Source organism: Antechinus flavipes, chromosome 6 (genome assembly GCF_016432865.1).
Source record: "Antechinus flavipes isolate AdamAnt ecotype Samford, QLD, Australia chromosome 6, AdamAnt_v2, whole genome shotgun sequence".
In the NCBI taxonomy this organism is placed as follows: Eukaryota; Metazoa; Chordata; class Mammalia; order Dasyuromorphia; family Dasyuridae; genus Antechinus; species Antechinus flavipes.
In genome coordinates, this window is record NC_067403.1 from 235,449,035 (window position 1) to 235,467,306 (window position 18,272).

Consider the following 18,272-nt stretch of genomic DNA (forward strand, 5'->3'; position numbering starts at 1 on the left):
ATATAAATAGGAGTTGAGAGGCTTAGCTTAGACTTCTGACCTTGGCATTGATTTGTGAACAGTCTCTGAGAAGAAGCCAACTGAAATGGGAAAGACACAGGGCTGCTAGGTGCAAATCCTGGATCTAATATCTACTGTTTATTTTTTTCAAGCTACTCAAGTCTCTTACACGAATTTGTTCCATGTGAAATAATATTCATCATTAATATCATATTGTAATTATTTTCTAGTAATAATTATTAATATGAGTTATACTATGGATTAGGTACTATATATTACATTGTTATAATTATTATTACTAAAATAACAAGTATTTACATATCATTTTTTGGTTTGCAAAACTTTTACATGTACATCTTATTTGACCCTTACAACTACTCTGTAAAGTAAGTGCAATTATTAGTCCCATTTTAGAGATAAGAAAACTGTGTAGAGAAAATATGTGACTTGCCTGAAGTCACAAAGCTGAAACCTAATTTGGATCCAGGTTTTCCTGAACTCAAGTCTAATGTGCTGCCTGATATGGGGGAAGAACACAAGGAAAAATAAAATGTAGTACTTTGCTAGAACAGTTGGGATGATGAAAGAGCTTTATAAACCTTAAATCTATCTATTAATGTGAGCTGTTTTTAATATTATTACCTATCTTGCAGAGTCATGGCAAGGATACAATAAAAGAGAGTATGAGAAGGTTTTATAGTTGTAAGATGTAAATGTAAGCTGTTATTACTGCTGGGTGACCACAGGCAAATTACTCATAGAATGTGTGTGGGGGTGGAGGAGTGGGGAGTGAAGGGGGCAGAGACAGACAGAGACAGAGAGACAGAGACAAAGACAGAGAGTCTTTCCTCATCATTAAATGGGTATACGACAGATGAAATATGTACTTTAGATTTTTTAGGAAAAAAATAAGAAATCAGATGAGAATGACTAAAAACAATCTGTACATAATAATGATAGCAATGATGTTGTTAATAACATTTATCTAGTAATTGAAGGATTTTAAAGAATGTCACATTTCTTATATCATTTGATTTTCACAATAATCTTATGAGTTAAGTACTAATAGCATTCTTATTTTGTAGGTCTGGACAGTGAAGGCTGATTTTCCAAGTTCTTCCAACTAATAAGTGTCTGAGGTAGGAATTGAATTTAAATCTTGGAGCCCCCTAAGTCTGAGCCTCTTTTCAGCATGCAATACAACTGCAGAATATGATTAATTTGATCCAACAGTTATTTCACTAAATTCAACAAACACTGATTAATTATCTACTTTGTGTCAGGCACTGTTAAGCACTGAGTTTACAGATGCAAAAATAAAACTACTCTTATTCCCAAGGAACTAATATTCTAATGAAAAGAAATATGTAAACTGAATAAATAGAAAGTATCTGAAAAGTCAACAACAACAGAAAGTATTTTTTAGATGGGAAAGTTCATCAGTCTCTCAAAGAGGCCTTCTGAAAAAGCTGATAAGTGAGTTGTCTTGAAAGAGTTTAGGATAAAGAAAAAACTCCAGTTGTGAAGGACAGACTATAAAATATTATTCAGAAAAGATATGGAAGATCCTTTTCTAAGTCATGATTAAAAATAACATTGAACAGGACAGCTTAGCCTAAGAGCCCTTTTGTAGAATTAAGGTAAAGTCAGTGGACAAAGGTTTGAGATAGTATGGAGAGTTGGATATATCAGAAATAGAAGGATGACTTTCATTGTAGGTAATAGGGAATCACTGAAGTATTTGAGGAAGGGAATGTACAATGTGACCCATGCTTTAGACACTTTATTTTGGCAGTTCTCTGAAAGGTGTGTTTGGAAAGAGTGTAATCAAGGAAACTGACTAGGAGGCTAGTGAGATATTATGGACAAAAAGCACGATACTCTAAAACCATGTTAGTAATAATATGAGTGGAGACAATGGGACAGATAAAAGAGAGGGTATAGAAGCAGAGTGGAGAATATTTAATAACTTATTGAATTAGGCACTAATTATGTGGAGAAAGAACACTATGTCAGCTTCTGAAGGAAATATCAAGATTAAATGAGACATTGAACATACCAAAGTACAATATGGAATTTAATTGAATTTAGTTTTGATTTGGGGAGAATAGGAAATGTGTACAACAAATAAATTCAATATAATTGAGATAATTATGGACTTATAAAGTAATTGGAATAAAGATAATCTCTCTAATATCCTCTGTCCCTCAGATTGGCTGGAAAGTGAAACAAAAACCTTCTCCCCAAACCTCCATCTAAAGAAGTCTTAGAAACCCAGCAAATTCTTCTCTCCACCACAGTTGTATTGATTCTTTGGAATCTACTTCACCATCATCTTGGGTCCCTTTTTCACTCTCTAACCAAGATATCAAAGCATATGGAGTAACTTTTCTCTAACCTTAAAGTGACATGGTACATAGCCCCAAATTATAGCACACCTACCTGCCATTTCCCCCTCAACAGCATTGAGTTGCTCTTATAAAGATAGCACACCCACACATTCATGGAACCATGAAAAGGAACACGTGCTCAGGACATTTTTTTCTCACTTCCCTTCTAACATCTCCTGAGTCAAGTACTTGGCAGGAATTATCTGTTACTGAGTGATTGATCTTTCAGTCAGAGAATTGTCAGGAGGAGTCAGGGGAGATATTTACTTCTATTGAAGAGCTTGGGTATCTCTGCAGTGAGTGGATATTTAGAAAGATAGATGATAGATAGATAGAAGGAAGGATAACTAGATAACAAATAGATCAACAGATAATCAACATATGATAAATATAAATAGGTAGATAGAGCATAAATAATTAAATAAATCAATAATAGAAAGATATAGTGGAGAAATAGACAGGTAGAGCATTTATTAAGAACATAATATATGCCAAGAACTATAATAAGTCCTGGAGATGCATAAACAAACAAATTTTTGTTATGTTCAAAGAACTGACATTAGAGTGGTGGTAAATGACATGAAAGGCTACTCTAAAGAGAAAGAAGGAAAGGGTGGTTGCCTGCATGGAGTATGGGAGATTAAAGTAAGTGTCATTTTATACAGATTTCTGCTACATAAGTCAAATGGATTACCTACCAGTGATGTATGAATTAATCTCAGAAAGAGCCTTAATGGTATACTGGAAAGGCCAATGGATAAGTAATCAAATGTCTTGGGATCAAATTAGGCTCTGCTACTTATTAGTTGTATGGCATTAAAGTTCATTTTTTATAGAACACTAATATTCAATTACATTCACATACCACAACATGTTCAACCATTCCCCAATTGATGGGCATCCCCTCCTTTTCCATTTCTTTGCTACAACAAAAAGAACTGCTACAAACATTTTTGCACACTTGGGTCCTTTTACCTTCTTTATGATTTACTTGGGATACAGATCCAGTAAAGATCAGTCAAAGGGTATGCACAATTTTATAGTTCTTTGGGCATAGTTCTAGATTGCTCTTCAGAATGATTGGACCAGTTCACAATTCCACCAACAATGCATTAGTGACTCAGTTTTCCCACATCTCCTCCAACATTTTTCAGTATTTTTTCCTTCATCTTAGACAGTCTGGGAGATGTGAGGTGGTAACTCAGAGTTGTTTTCATTTGCATTCCTCTAATCAATGGTGATTTAGCAAATTTTCTCCTATAAATAGAGATGGCTTTTATTTTATCATCTGTTCATTACCTTTGACTATTTATCAATTAGGGAATGACTTGTATTCTTATAAATTTGAGGCAATTCTTTATATATTTTAGAAATGAGACCTTTATCAGAAATATCAAGTGTAAAGATTCCCTCCCCCCCAGCTTTATACTTCCCTTTTAGTCTTATCTCTGTTGGTTTTATTAGTGCAAAACCTTTTTAACTTAATGTAATCAAAGTTGCACATACTGCGTTTCATAATGTACTTTAGTTTTTCTTTGTTCATAGTTTTCCTTTCTCCAAAGATGTGCTAAAGTATCCCTTGCTTTCCTATTTTGTTTATGGTATCATCTTTTATGCCCAAATCATGTACCCAATTTCATCTTATTTTGATATGGTATGAGAGATACGGATCTATGCTGAGTTTCTGATATGTTTTCCAGTTTTCCCAGTATTTTTATTAAATAATGTGGTCTTATTCCAGAAGCTAGAGTTTAGAGATTTATAAAATACTAGACTGCTATAGTTCTTGATTTTGTATCCTGTGTATATAATTTAGTCCACTAATCCCCTACTCTGTTTCTTAGCCAACATCAAATGAGTTTGATTACTCCTGCTTTAAAATATAGTTTTAGGTTTGGTACTGCTAAGTCACCATCCTTTGAATTTTTTTCAGTAATTCCCTTGATATTCTTGACCTTTTGTTCCTCTAGATGAATGTTGTTATTATTTTTTCCAGTTGTATAATGTAACATTTTGGCAGATTGATTGGTATAACACTGAACAAGTAGACCGATTTAGGTAGTATTGTCATTTTAATTATATTAGCTGGGCCTAGCAATGAACAATGGATATTTTTCCAATTGTTTAGATCTCACTTTATTTGTATGGAAATTGTTTTATAATTGTGTTCATGTAGCTCTTGGATTTGTCTTGGTGGATAAATCCCAAAATGTCTTTTTTTGTCAGTAATTTTAAATGGAATTTCTCTTTCTATTTCTTGTTGATGGGATTTGTTAGTAATATATAGAAATGCTGATGATTTGGGTGGCTTTATTTTATATCCTGCAACATTGCTAAAGCTGTGAACTGTTTCCACTAGGTTTTTGAATGATTTTCTTAGATTCTTTATCATCATATCATCTGCAAAAAGTGATAGTTTTATTTCCTCATTGCCCATTCTAATTTCTTTAATTTCTTTTTTTTTTTTCTTTTTTCTTTCTAAAGCCAACCTTTCTAATACAATGATGAATAATAGTGATGATAATGGGCCTTCTTGTTTCACGTCTAATCTGATTGGGAATGTGTCCAGCTTCTCTCCATTACAAATAATGTTTGCTGTTGCTTTTAGATAGATATGGCTTTTTATTTTAAGGAAAACTACCTGTATCCCTCTCTAGTGTTTTTAATAGGAATGGGTGATATATTTTAGCGAAAGTTTTTTTTTTTCCTGCATCTAATAAGATTATTATATGATTTCTATTGGTTTTATTTTTGATATCATTTATTATAGTCATTGCTTTCCTGCTATTGAATCAGCCCCGTGTTCCTCATATAAATCCCTCTTGGCCATATTGCATCATCCTCCTAATAAGGATGACACACTATGTTATCTCTTTGCTGTTGTCTGTTTGCTAATACTTTATTTAAAATTTTTGCATCAATATTCACTAGGGGAATTCATCTGTAATTGTCTTTCTCTGCTTTGGTTCTGCCTGGTTTAGGTATTAGATATCAGTATTTGTGTCACAGAAGGAATTTGGCAATACCCCTTCTTTATTTATTTTTCCAAATAGTTTACATAATATTGTAATTAATTGTTCAACAAATGTTTCATAAAATTCACTTGTGAATCCATCTGGCCCTGGAAATTTTTTCTTAGGGATTTCATTAATGAATTATTCAATTTCATGTTCTAAAATAGGACTACTTAAGTCCTATTTTCTTGTGTTAACATAGGCAATTTATATTTTGATAAATAGTCATTCATTTCTGTTTGATTATCTGATTTGTTGCCATATAGTTGCACAAAATAGCTGCTAATTATTGTTTTAATTTCTTTTTCATTGGAGGTGAATTTACCCATTTCATTTTTGATGCTGGTGATTTTTTTTCTTTCCTCTGTCTGATCAAATTAAGCAAAGGTTTATTTATTTTGCTGTTTTTTCCCCATAAAAGTAATTCTTAGTTTTATTTATTAGTTCAATAATTTTCTTAGTTTTTATTTTATTAATCTCTCCTTTGAATTTCAGAATTTTTAATTTGATATTTAATTGGGTATTAATTTATTATTTTCTAGTTTTTTTTTTTAGTTGAATGCCTAATTCATTGATATCTTTTTCTATTTTATTCGTGTAGCTATTTAGATTTATAAAATTTTCCCTCATAATTCTTTGGCTACATTCCCTAGGTTCTGGTATGTTGTCTCATTATTTTTATTCTCTAGGATGCTATGTGTGATTTGTTGTTTGATCCACTCATTCTTTAGAATTAGATTATATGATTCCCAATTGGTTTTTAGTCCATCTTTCCTTTAATCTTTATTTAATATAATTTTTATTGTATAGTAGTATAAAAATGAAGCATTTACAATGTCTGCCTTTCTGCATTTGATTATGAAGTTTTTATGCTAAATACATGGTCAATTTTTGTGAAGGTACCATGTACTGTGGGGAAAAAAAGTGTGTTTTTTTTTTTCTCTCTCTCTATTTAATTTTCTTCAGAGATATATCATCTTTAGATTTTCTAGGATCCTATTAACCTCCCTAGTTTCTTTCTTATTTTGTGGTTGCGGTTAGATTTGTCTGATTCTGAGAGGAGAAGGTTGAGGTTCTCCAATAGAACAGTTTTGCTGTCTATTTCTTCCTATAACTGGCTTAAAATCTTCTCTAGGAATTTGCCTGCTCTACCACTTGGTGCAAACCCATTTAGTATCATTCCTATTTCATTATTTATGGGAGTCTTTATCAAGATGTACTCTCCTTCCTTATCTCTTTTAATAAGGTCTATTTTATTTTGCTTAATCAGAAATCAAAATTGTTTCCTTACTTTTTTTTTTTTTTTTTTAATTCAGCTAAAGCCCAATAAATTATGTCCCAGGCTTTTACCTTCACTCTGTATGTTTCTCTCTGTGTCAACTGTGTTTCTTGTAAACAACATATTGTGAGATTCTATTTTTTTCATTCTGCTAATTGCTTTGATTTTACTGGAAGAATTCATCCCATTCACATTCATAGTAATGATTACCAGCTCTGTATTTTCCCCATCCTATTTCCCCCACCCCACACCTATATATACTTCTGTTCTCTCTGTCCACAGTGTTCTTTACTTGTGTTTTTTACCCACTCCACCCACTACCTTATCTCCTATCATCCTTTTCCCTTTTTCTTAGTATTGTTTTTAACATACTCCACCCACTACCTTATCTTTTACTATCGCTTTCCCCTTCTCTTTCCTTTTCCCCTAGTGTTTCTGCCCTCCCTTCTATCCTGTTCCTTTTCTTTTCCTCTTTCTCCTCCAACTTTTGTATAAGCTAGATAAATTTCTGCTCTCAATTGAATGATTAAGTTATTTCATATTAGAGCAAAAACTGATGAGATCAAGCTTCAGATAGTGCTCATTCTCCTCATTTCTTTCCCTCCATTGTAATAGGTCTTTTGCCCCTCTTCATATGAACTCATTGTCTGATTATATCTCCCCTTTCCTCTTTTTCAAGTACAGATCTTTTCCCAAACCTTAATGTCTTTTTCTTTGATGTCATCACATCAGGCCATTCATAACCACACCATCAGTCCACATGATGCCTCACTCTGATTACCCCATTGAAAGATATCGTTCTCAAGATTTGCAGATACCATTTCTTCATCTAGGGATGTTCTGTTTAATCTTATAATAATAATAATAATAATAATAATAATAATAATAATAATAATAATATATCCCTCCCCATTGCCCTTTCTATGCTTCTCTTGAGTCCTGTGTTTATAGTTTACATTTTCTGTTTAATTTTGGTTTTTCAATAGGAATGATTGAGAGTTTCTTACTTCACTGAAGCTCCATCCTCCCCTGAAAGATGATGCTGAGTCTCACTGGGTAGTTAATTCTTGGTTGTAACTGTAGGTTTTTTGTCTCCTGAAATATGGCATTTCAGGCCTTCTGATCCTTTATTGTAGTAAATGCCAAATCTTGGGTAATCTTTACTTTTGCTTCTTGATATATGAATTGTTTTTGTCTGACAGCTTGAAGTATTTTTTCTTCAAGATGGTAGTTTTCGAGGTTTACAACACTGTTCCTTGGAATTTTCCTTGTGGGATCTCGTTCCAAAGATGATCAATGGATCTTTCAATCAGTATTTCCCCCATTACTTCTAGAATATTAGGGCAGTTTTCCTTAATTATTTCTTGTAGAATGCTATCTAGATTCTTTTTCTGGTCACAACCATCAGGTAGGGCAATAATTTTTAAATTGTCTCTTCTGGATCTATTTTCCAGGTTGGCCGTTGATGTATCTAATTGAGGCATATGCTTTGAGGAGATGTTAAGCTCCATTAATACTTAAGTATTGTGTTGATTTCTCAAAGATGTTTGCATTATATGCGATCAGTTTTCAAAGTATTTTAAGGTTGATATTTCTAGTACAATGGGCACGAAGCTGTGGTTTTCCAATGAGGTATTTCACATTTTCTTTAATTTTTTAAATTAATTTTATTTTGTTTGACTGATTCTTGCTATCTCACATAATCATTAGCTTCCTTTTCCTGTTCTAGTTTTAAATGTGTACTTTTCTTCAATTAACATTTGTATCTCTTTTTCCATTTGTTTTATTCACAGTGGTTCTCAAACTTTTGTTTTCAGTACCTTTATCCGATTAAAAATTATTGAGGATCTCTCCAAAGCATTTTTGTTTATCTGGATTATATTTATAGACATTTACCATATTGGAAATAAAAACTATTTTTGAATTTGTAGACCTTCTAAAAGGGTGTCAGAGCTTCCCCGGGATTCTCTAGACCATACTTTGAGAACCAATGGTTTAAGGAATTATTTTCTTCAGATTATTTTTTCCTTTTCTTTTCCAAGCTGTTGACTCTTGCACGTACTCCTCATTTCCTTTTTCATTTTTTCTTCTATCTTATTTGCCTTTTAAATCTTTGATGAACACTTCCAAGAAGCCTCCTTGAACTTGAGACTAATAATCTCACTCTTTTGAGATTTCTTCTGTGAAAATTTTGTCTCATCTGAGTTTGTGTTTTGGTCTGACCTGCCATCACAATAGCTTTCTATAGTCAAGGTTCTTTTCTGGTTCTTACTCATTTTCTTTCCTTTTCTTTTTATATTTCCACTTTTCTCCTCTTTTATGATTGAGCTTTGCTCCTGGAGTAAACAGGGCACTATCCCAAGCTTCCTGGGCAGCGCTGAACCTTGTCTTTGAACACAGTGACCCTCTGTTTGCAGGGATTAGCTTTGCTTGCTCTTTTCAGGAAACAGTCTGGTTTCCCAGAGTTTGCCTTCTGTGACAGAATTAGAGGCTGCCCCACTGATTTGCTCCTCTACTGAGCCAGGATCAAAGGTTTTAGTTGCTGATGAGCCATAATTAAGACCCACTCATCAGCTTTCCCAGAATTTACCTGAACTGGGCTGAAGACCCATTTCATCCCAGTAAGACTGAATTTTCTTGAACTTTTCCCAGTCTATATTGAGGTGCAGAATGGTTTTGTTCCATCAGACTTTTTTTAGAGGCTTGGTTTCATGGGTTTTTCAAGGCAAATTGGGAGAGCTTCAATAGCTTCCTGACTTTACTTTGCCATCTTATAGATGATGTTTTACTTCATGACCATATACTTTTTGTTCCAGCTCCATTGCCTGCATTCTTGCAATGTAAATGCCCATTCCATTAAGAAAGGAAAGAGGTCAGTTCTTAATTATCCACTATCGTTCTGTCCTTCTTTCCCTATTATTCTTATATCTCCCCATTTTTATGTGGCAAATTAACAGTTGATTCTGATTAATAATAGAGATTGTCAAGTTCTTCCACCTCTAAGATTCTACCTTTAAAATGAGGTTATTGATACCATATGGATAGGCCTATTATATGTCAGAGTCCTAGTAGGTGGAAAGCAAAAATGTCTGTTATTTGGATTAGCTGTTTGAGGTCTTGCCTATGACACTAGATTTTGAAGTGGAATCTCTAGGATACAGCCACTTCTTCAAAGTTATGATCTAATTGTTCATTTAATATCTAACTTCTTCTAATTTCAAGAGCACATGCTTACATGTGTATGTCTAGACACACATACATATTTCCTCTTAAAAATCCATTAATTAATTAATGAAAAGTAAGTAATGCTCCACAGGGATATTCTCTGCTAAGTCAGAACACAAGGAGATGAAAGATGTTGTTATGTGAAAAATAATCAAAACTAAGTAGGTCATATGGCATTCTGGATATATAGCTATTGTAATGACTCATATGTCCAATGAGAAAGTTGGGTATAGTGAAGAAGGAAAAAGACTTAAAGTTAGAAGAGACTGGGCCAAATTATACTCCTGCTTTGTGTTTGTTCCTGGTTCAATTTTATGAGTTTCTCAATTCTTCATCTGTAAAGTCATAATTCTAAGCTTTTGTAAGAGAGGTACTTGGGAATCATTTGGATGCTGAATGAATTGTTGTTTTCTTAAACTTGAAATGTAAATAACTTAAACAAAGTTATTGAACAGCCAGCTGAGAATCGGAAATAGTAAAAAGTATCTTTTGGTAGACAGTATAAAATCTAACTTCCAAAGCTCATGCATGTGAATCTTTACTCTTACTCAGAGCTTTGCACATAATTTAAATGAACTCAATGAGCTCATAGAAGGTGAAAAACAGCAAATTAAAAGGGAGAGAAAAAAAAAACAGCAGGCAGAATATGTCAGCTATAGATAAATACAAATGCTAAGTATGAGAAGTAGCAACTCATCCTGACATGGGAAGCATAGAAGAACATAAAGTATGAACAGAACATTTTCCTGCTGTTGTTCACTTAGTTATATATGACTTTTCATGACCCCATGGATCACAGCACTCTAGGCCCATCTATCCTTCACTATCTTGAAAAGTATGTCCAAGTCCCCATTCAGTGTCTCCATGATACTATTTATCCATTTCCTCTGTTGTCCCCTTTTCTTTTTGCTTTCAATCTTTCCCAATATTAGGGTCTTTTCCCATCAGCACCATCTTCATTAAGTGATCATGAACAGAACTGCACAAAGCAAAGTTTTGTATAACCCTTTGGTATAAGAACAGTCACAGGCCATTAGGGCTTGTGCATAAATGATGCTGTGCTAGATAACAATTCCATGATTACTGTTCATATTAATGATCATATACCATCTAGATCAAAACAAAATTTTTAAATTATAATTTGTACATTCTGTTGAGGAGGAAACTTGGTATATATCATGTTATAATATATTCCTATGTTATAGGAAAATTTCTATCCTAATATTTTACAATAAGGAATTGGAAATACTAGTTTTATTATATATAATGGAATGTGTTAACTGAATAAGGTAAATTTCAAGATATTTTCAGAGATCACCATAAATATATATATATCATATATATGTATGTGTGTGTGTATATATATATGTATGTATGTCATTATCCATTTTCATATGCTCCTAAAGAAGAGTATCAAAAATTCCATTTTCTTCAATTTGACAAAGTCCATTACAAAACACATCACAATTGGTTATATAAAAATCCTGAAAGGTAATTTTTAGAAGTAGCATTACTCAAAATTTATATACATGGGAACTGAATTTCAAGGAGTCAAGGGACTAGATTTTAGAGAAATAGCTAATAAATATCAGGGGAAATATTTGAAGAGAGATCTTTTTAAAACTAATTCCAGTCCTAAATTCATCACACAAAACTATTTTCAATAGCACCATAACTGATCTCAGAATCTAGGTCTGGAAAGGAGCTAAGAGGCTGTCAGGTTCAGGAGCTTTCTTTTTGCTAATGAAGAAACTGAAGCCAAGAAATGTCAAGTGAAATGTTAAATGACTTGTCCAAGGTCACACAAGTCAAAGATGACATTTTAACCCAGTTCTTTTTCTTCCAAATGAAGTGAATTTTCTTCTATATCATTCAATGTTCTAACCCAAATAAGGGGAAAAAATGAATTGTGTTTATTTTATTTACTAATGCTGAAAGTCACAGTAAATATTTTAAGGTTTTCCAATTTTTTAATAATTAGCTTCCTCAAATCTAATACAAAGTATGTTTTTTTTGTCACACATAGTTCTTTTGCACCCCAGTCCTTTCCAAACACAAGACACTGTTATGCCCTGAATAAAATTATTATGGTCACCCCACTTCCTTGCCATTAGGATTGGGAGAATAGAGCCAGGAAAAACTTCGACATACCATTGAGTCATAAATTCCAGGTTCTTTATCTCAATCCTTGCTGGGATAATTCCCCCTCCTTTTGAGTATTGTAACCTCACTGTCTTTTGCCCTTGACCTTCTTATCTCAACACTTATCCTATCAGGATTAAGTAATGACCCTTTCCTGAAATAATGGCTTATTCATTCACCCAGTGTTCTCACCCACATTTATCTGCCTTTGTTTCCCCTATAAGATTGTATATTCAGGTTATGTATTCTCTTTGCAAACCTTAGTTAGCTATATAAGTTTCTTGCCTCAGTACCTTGGGCCAAATGATTTTTGAACATGAGTTCCATTCAGTCAGTTAGCCTAAAACTCTTCACATTAAAAGATTAAAAACCAATCTCTCTCTTGCCTCAGTTCCTCTGGCATTACATATAATGGTGTAGTGTGATTAGAACCTCCTTGTTGAGCTGGTACTTCTGTCATGTCCATAATTACTCCTAGATAATGAGGATGGGAAAAGACAAATCTCCATATTGTAGTTGGGGCTGCCACTAGATAATTCTGGTCTTCTGTGTTCTCACTCTTAAATGTAGAGTTCAATGACTTTAAATATAATGGTTGGGAGGAGAGAGAGAACAAATATTTGCATTGTATCTACTATGTGCCAGACACTGGGTTAAATGTTTTTAAAACAAACATTGGTGTGTAATATCTCAGTTTCCCTGTCTCACTCTCCCTGAATTGTAATTCCTCAGTTTCACTGAATTATTATGCTATACCCTGAATAAAATATTATCCCTCCCTCCCCCCTTTTTCCTTACCCCATTAAACTCTGGTCACTCTTACATTCCATTGCATCATAAAACTTCAGATGGCTTATCTCAAATGCCTGGGTAGTGTTCATTATCTTTTTTTGCCCCAGATGTTCTGTCCCTCAACCTTCTTGACTCCCAACCTATCAGAATTTATGGTCCTTCCTCAAATTGTAAGTTACCCAATATTCTGCCCCACCTTGCCTTTGTTTACCTTGTAGCTGGAGCCCTATAAAAGCTCTGTGTTCTAATTGTAAGTGGTCAGATATCTTTCAGGCAAGAGCCTTATCTGACCACCTAGACTAAATTTTCCATTATTAAAATATTAAAAACCTAATCACTGTGTTGCTCAGTTTCTCCACCATTACAGATGTAGAACTTACTACGTGCCAGACACTTGGGTTTTATTCTCTCACCCTGTCACCTTACAATTATTGTGTAATTTAATGTACACAAAAATCCACCAAAGTAGATGGTATTATATCCACATTTTATGCACACAAAAGTTGAGTGCCTTGCTCAGGGTCACTCTCTGAAGGTGGACTTGAACTCAGGTCTTCCCAAATCCAGTGCTATTATTTTGTCCACTGAGCTACCTAGTTGGCCCTTTAAGATACTTCAAAGATAAATGGATATGATCAAAGTATCTTTTCCTTCTACTTTCTCCTTAAGAATATAGAAGCATTTTGTGATGAAGAGAGCCACCTGTAACCCCAAGAGAGGACTGTGGGAACTGAGTGTGGGCCATACCACAGTACTGTCACATTTTTGATTGTTGTTTGCTTGCACTTTTTTCTTTCTCATTTTTTTCCTTTTTGATCTGATTTTTCTTGTGCAATATGATAATTTTGGAAATATGTATAGAAGAATTGCATGTGTTGAACATATATTGGATGAATTTCCAACTAGGGGAGGGAGTGAGGGGAAAGGAAAGAAAAATGTGAACACAAGGTTTTGCAAGGGGAAATGTTGAAAAATATCTATGTACATGTTATGAAAATAACATTTAATAAAAATGTCTTCTTTAAAAAGAATATGGAACCATTAAAGTATAAATTTTAAGTCTAATCATGAAGAATGTCAAAGCTAATGAAATAAGATCAACTGCAGAGCATTGTACAATTGGCAGTCAGGATCTCACAATGGTTAGAGAACCAATTTAAAATTTTAAAGCCAAGAATACCTGGCTTTAAAGGACACCTCTGGAATATCATGACTGTGTGACTATGAGCAACTGATTTATTCTTTCACAATTATAGATCACTGTGTAAAACTGTTCAACTCAATTAGAAATAGTTTCATATTGACTTAATGTTGAATGCATTAATATTATCTATGTTGCATTGCCATCTTGTTTTATTAAATATTTTCCAATTGCATTTTGTTCTGGTTCTTCTGTTCTAGAGATTTCAACACTTCTGTTCTAAAAATATAAATTATAAAGAAATTGCCAGTTTCCATTGGTGGAGGAAATTTGCTTATCCAAGAGATCTGGAAACCAATAAGATCAGTATTCCACTCCTTATATTGTGTCCAAAGACTGCAAAGCATTTTATGAGTTCAAATATTTTATTTGAAACAACTTATATGCCATGTGCTATAGATAATAATGATCATTTTACATAGGATGAATTTCCAGAGAAGTTCTTACATAGCTGATGTCACTAGCTAGGGATGAGATACAGAATCTATAGCCAGGTCTTCATGAAATAAAGTCCAGCATTTTCTATCTACTTTTCCATTATGACTTTGAAATATGAAACAGAACAAAACAAAACAATAATAACAAGAAGTCACTCTTATACAGAAAAAAGCTTCAAAGGTATAGTACTTCCCCTCAAGGAATTTTCAATTTAATTGGAAATCTGGATTTCGAAAGCATGGAGGCAACGAAGACTTTGCCGAGCTAATATTTCTTCAGCAATGGGAGACATGTAATTCAATTCAATTGACACTTATTAAGTCCTTATTGCATGCTAGTTGCTTTTTAAAGCCAAGGAATACAGTTGACTTATACTTTGAGATTTATCCTAGGCAAAACTTGTGACAATTGGTAACACAGTAGATTGAACATCATGGCAAAAATCAGGAAGGCCACAGTTCAAATCCAGCTGTGTGATCCTGGGCAAATCACTTAACTCTGTTTACCTCAGTTTTCTCATCCGTAAAATGAGCTGGAGAAGGAAAAGACAAACTGCTTCAATATTTCTGCTAAGAAAACTCCAAAAGAATTAATAAAGAGGACTAACTCCCCACCCCACCCCATCCCCCCCAAAAAAAAGAATGAGGGAAAGAATGAAAGAAAATATATTTAGTCAAAGTCAGCACATGTGATTTAAATTCAAGTAAAGGAGGACCAGATGAATTACCAATGGATATTACCATTGGGTTTTTCTGTGCTGGGAATTTACCACACCTATAAAAGCACAGTATGAATGAATGAAAAAATAGATAAAGAAATGATTAAAAATTACAAAGATGGGGATGAATCTGCAATATAGTTGTACTCACAGATTTATAATAGTTTGAAATTAAAATGGTCGTCTAATTTAACCACTCCCCTCCCCATTTTACAGATGAGCAAACTAAGGCCCTCAAAAGTGAAACAATTTGCTAAATATCCCAAAGCTAGTTATTGGCATACCTGAGTTTTGAACTAAATCCTTTGATTCCAAATCTCATATGATTTTCACTGTATCCCATGGTCTTGTTATTTCCTAAAGTTGTTCTTGGAGATGAGAAACAAATTATACTCTAGTGAGCTGGGCTCAACTACAGTTTTCATAACCTCCAATGGCATGATAGGCCAGTCCCAAAAATCCAATTGAGCATCCCAATCTCTTGTTAATCTCAAGCTTGTTGAAAAGCTTGGGTGAAAGGAGTTTGATCATGAATCAATACCTATATAGTTTGCTGCTATATGCTTGATTATAGCAGGAGTTCTGAGGGAGAATTGTCTTCAAACAAGTTAACAGCATTGCTAATGGACTGTGTGCTAAGGAGCCAAGTTAGCAACTCCATGACAACCACAAAAGAATTAAATTTAGTTTAGTTTTTTTTTTCCTCTGTGTGAGAGAAATCTCAGTCCAGAATGATTGGTGTCAACCTCCTTTCTTTACTGTGCAGCATTCTACTTCTTCCCTCTATTCCCTCATAAGCTACCCAGCTGTCTATGTAATCAAGTCAAAATAGAGTCTTCCAAAGGCCTCACACCAAAGTGAGTTCCAAATGTGATCCATTTAAGGTAGATCATAATAAACCTCTTTTCTTCCGTTCTACTTCCCAATGTCTACTTAAGAGCAAATACAAAGTCAACACCAATGACTATTTATAGTTCAATCCCAATAAAAGGATATTAAAATTCCAATAACCTATATTGCTTTTTATTGCATTTTAATACTAAAATAGTAAGTGATTCTGAGGTTGTGGCTGTTAGTTCTTAAATGGTTGAATTATCTTAATTGCCTCAGAAGTACAGCAAAGTTTAAAAGAGAGGAAGAAAGAATAGGATTATGTTCTATATATATATATATATATATATATATATATATACACACACACACACACACATAAATGTATACATGCATGTATGTAAACATTTCGATAAACCAAAACTCTTTTCTAGTTAATCTAAACTCAAAGAAATAACTTTCTCAGAAGTATGCTCTGTGTTTCCCTGATCTGAGATATGAAGGAGATAAAAACATAACTAGATGAGTTGATTGGTTTTAATTTAAGTCTGAAAGTGTCAGTCTGGTACACACAGCATTTGTGTACCAAGGATTTATTGAGGCAGGGGGTTTGTTGAGTTCTCCCTGCACTACCCAATTCAGAGTCAGGAGACTCTCAAGCAAACAGCACTCTCCAGTTCTTGGGAGATGGGAAGTCAGCATAAATTCCAGCTGCACAGATCATAGAAGGGCTCCCTGTTTATCCACACTATCCAGGTCCCGAGGAAGCTGGCTCTGTGCCCACTTCACAGTGGCTGAGAAGGAAAGGAAAAATCTGAAATTCTGTCAGCAAAAAGAATTCCCTACCCCCATCAAAGAGGGATTATTGGGTAAGAGACAACTCCAAATAAGGTCACTGGTAGATGTAAATAATGTAAGTGTGATGTCTGAAGTGTTATTCAAATTATTCAAATGGTTATTGAACAGCTACTAAGCTGAGGGCTGAATCTGAGGTGTTAAAACAGGAGCTAATTCAGAATTTCTCAGGGAATCATAGGGTTTTTCTTTCACATGTTAATAAGGTGTTTTTGTTTTGTTTTGTTTTGATTTATTTTCTGTTTGATTTCCAAACATCTATATATGGCTTTAAGGTTTACAATATACTTCACAAAATTTGTTTCACTTTATCCTCATAGCAACATTGTGAGGGAGGTACAATTTTTTTTTTCCTTCCATTTTAAGATGAGGAAACAAAACATAAGTGAATTGTATTGGATCTTATAACTAGATATGAATAAGGCTGCTAATTCATTGTGCAGCTCAACTGCTAAATGAAAGCCTAAAAAAAACTGAAATATTAATCAGAATTTAAGAGAAGAGATGTCAGAAGTAAGGAGAATTGAGAGGATGTTTCCATAAATCTGGAACAGAGGAACTAGAGCTAGACGGGATGGCTAATATGGGGTAGAAGGACTGAAATAGACCAGTAGAAGAACATAAAGACAGGAAAACAGAGAAGAAAAGTAGCATAAAGGAGGTAGAACTCAAGATGTGCTGATAGAATTGAACAGCTCAGCACAGAAATAATTAATAGTGGACCACAACCAAGACTAGGACCAAAAGAAACATCTGTTTGATAATTTGAGATTCTAGGAGAATTTATCAGCTATAGAGTTCTGATAGCCACCTGGGTCATCATTTCAATAAAAAATAAGTGAACTTCAGCCTCAAAAAGGATCAAACTCCACTTCCCTTGGACCCAGAAACAAATAGGTTGTGAGGATATAGGGGGAAAAAAAACCTTCTATAATAGTCAGAACATCTGAATTCTGGTCTCACATATCTGATACTAATAAGTTATATGATTGTGAGTAAGCCATGTGGTTTCTCTGACTCTCAGTTTCTTTATCTACAGATTAAAAACAAAACAAAACAAAACAAACAAACAAACAAAAAACAATTTGGGTCTATATATGATCTTACATTCTTTATTAGAAACTGTGCACAAAGCTTGGACTGGATATGAACTCTGACCATAAATAAACCAAGTAAATAAACAATACATACTTGGGCCTAGCAAACTAGGACCAGATTCTAAACCTCCAATGTGTCTAAGAATTTCTCAGAGGGTTTGGGTCCTCCAACATAAAGATTACAACTCATATTTATTTGCCACTCTTACATAATTCTTTTTTATCATCTCACATAGATTCATTATATAACTTCTGTTTGTGTCATGGAAACTTTTTGGCATTCTGGTGAA

General features: G+C 33.8%; 1 protein-coding gene across 1 annotated transcript in view; it reads right to left on the reverse strand.

Moving 5' to 3' along the window:
• The window catches only part of LRRC4C (leucine rich repeat containing 4C), a 1,395,890-nt gene that overhangs the window by 1,145,516 nt on the left and 232,102 nt on the right, over positions 1-18,272 (reverse strand). The window lies entirely within an intron of this gene.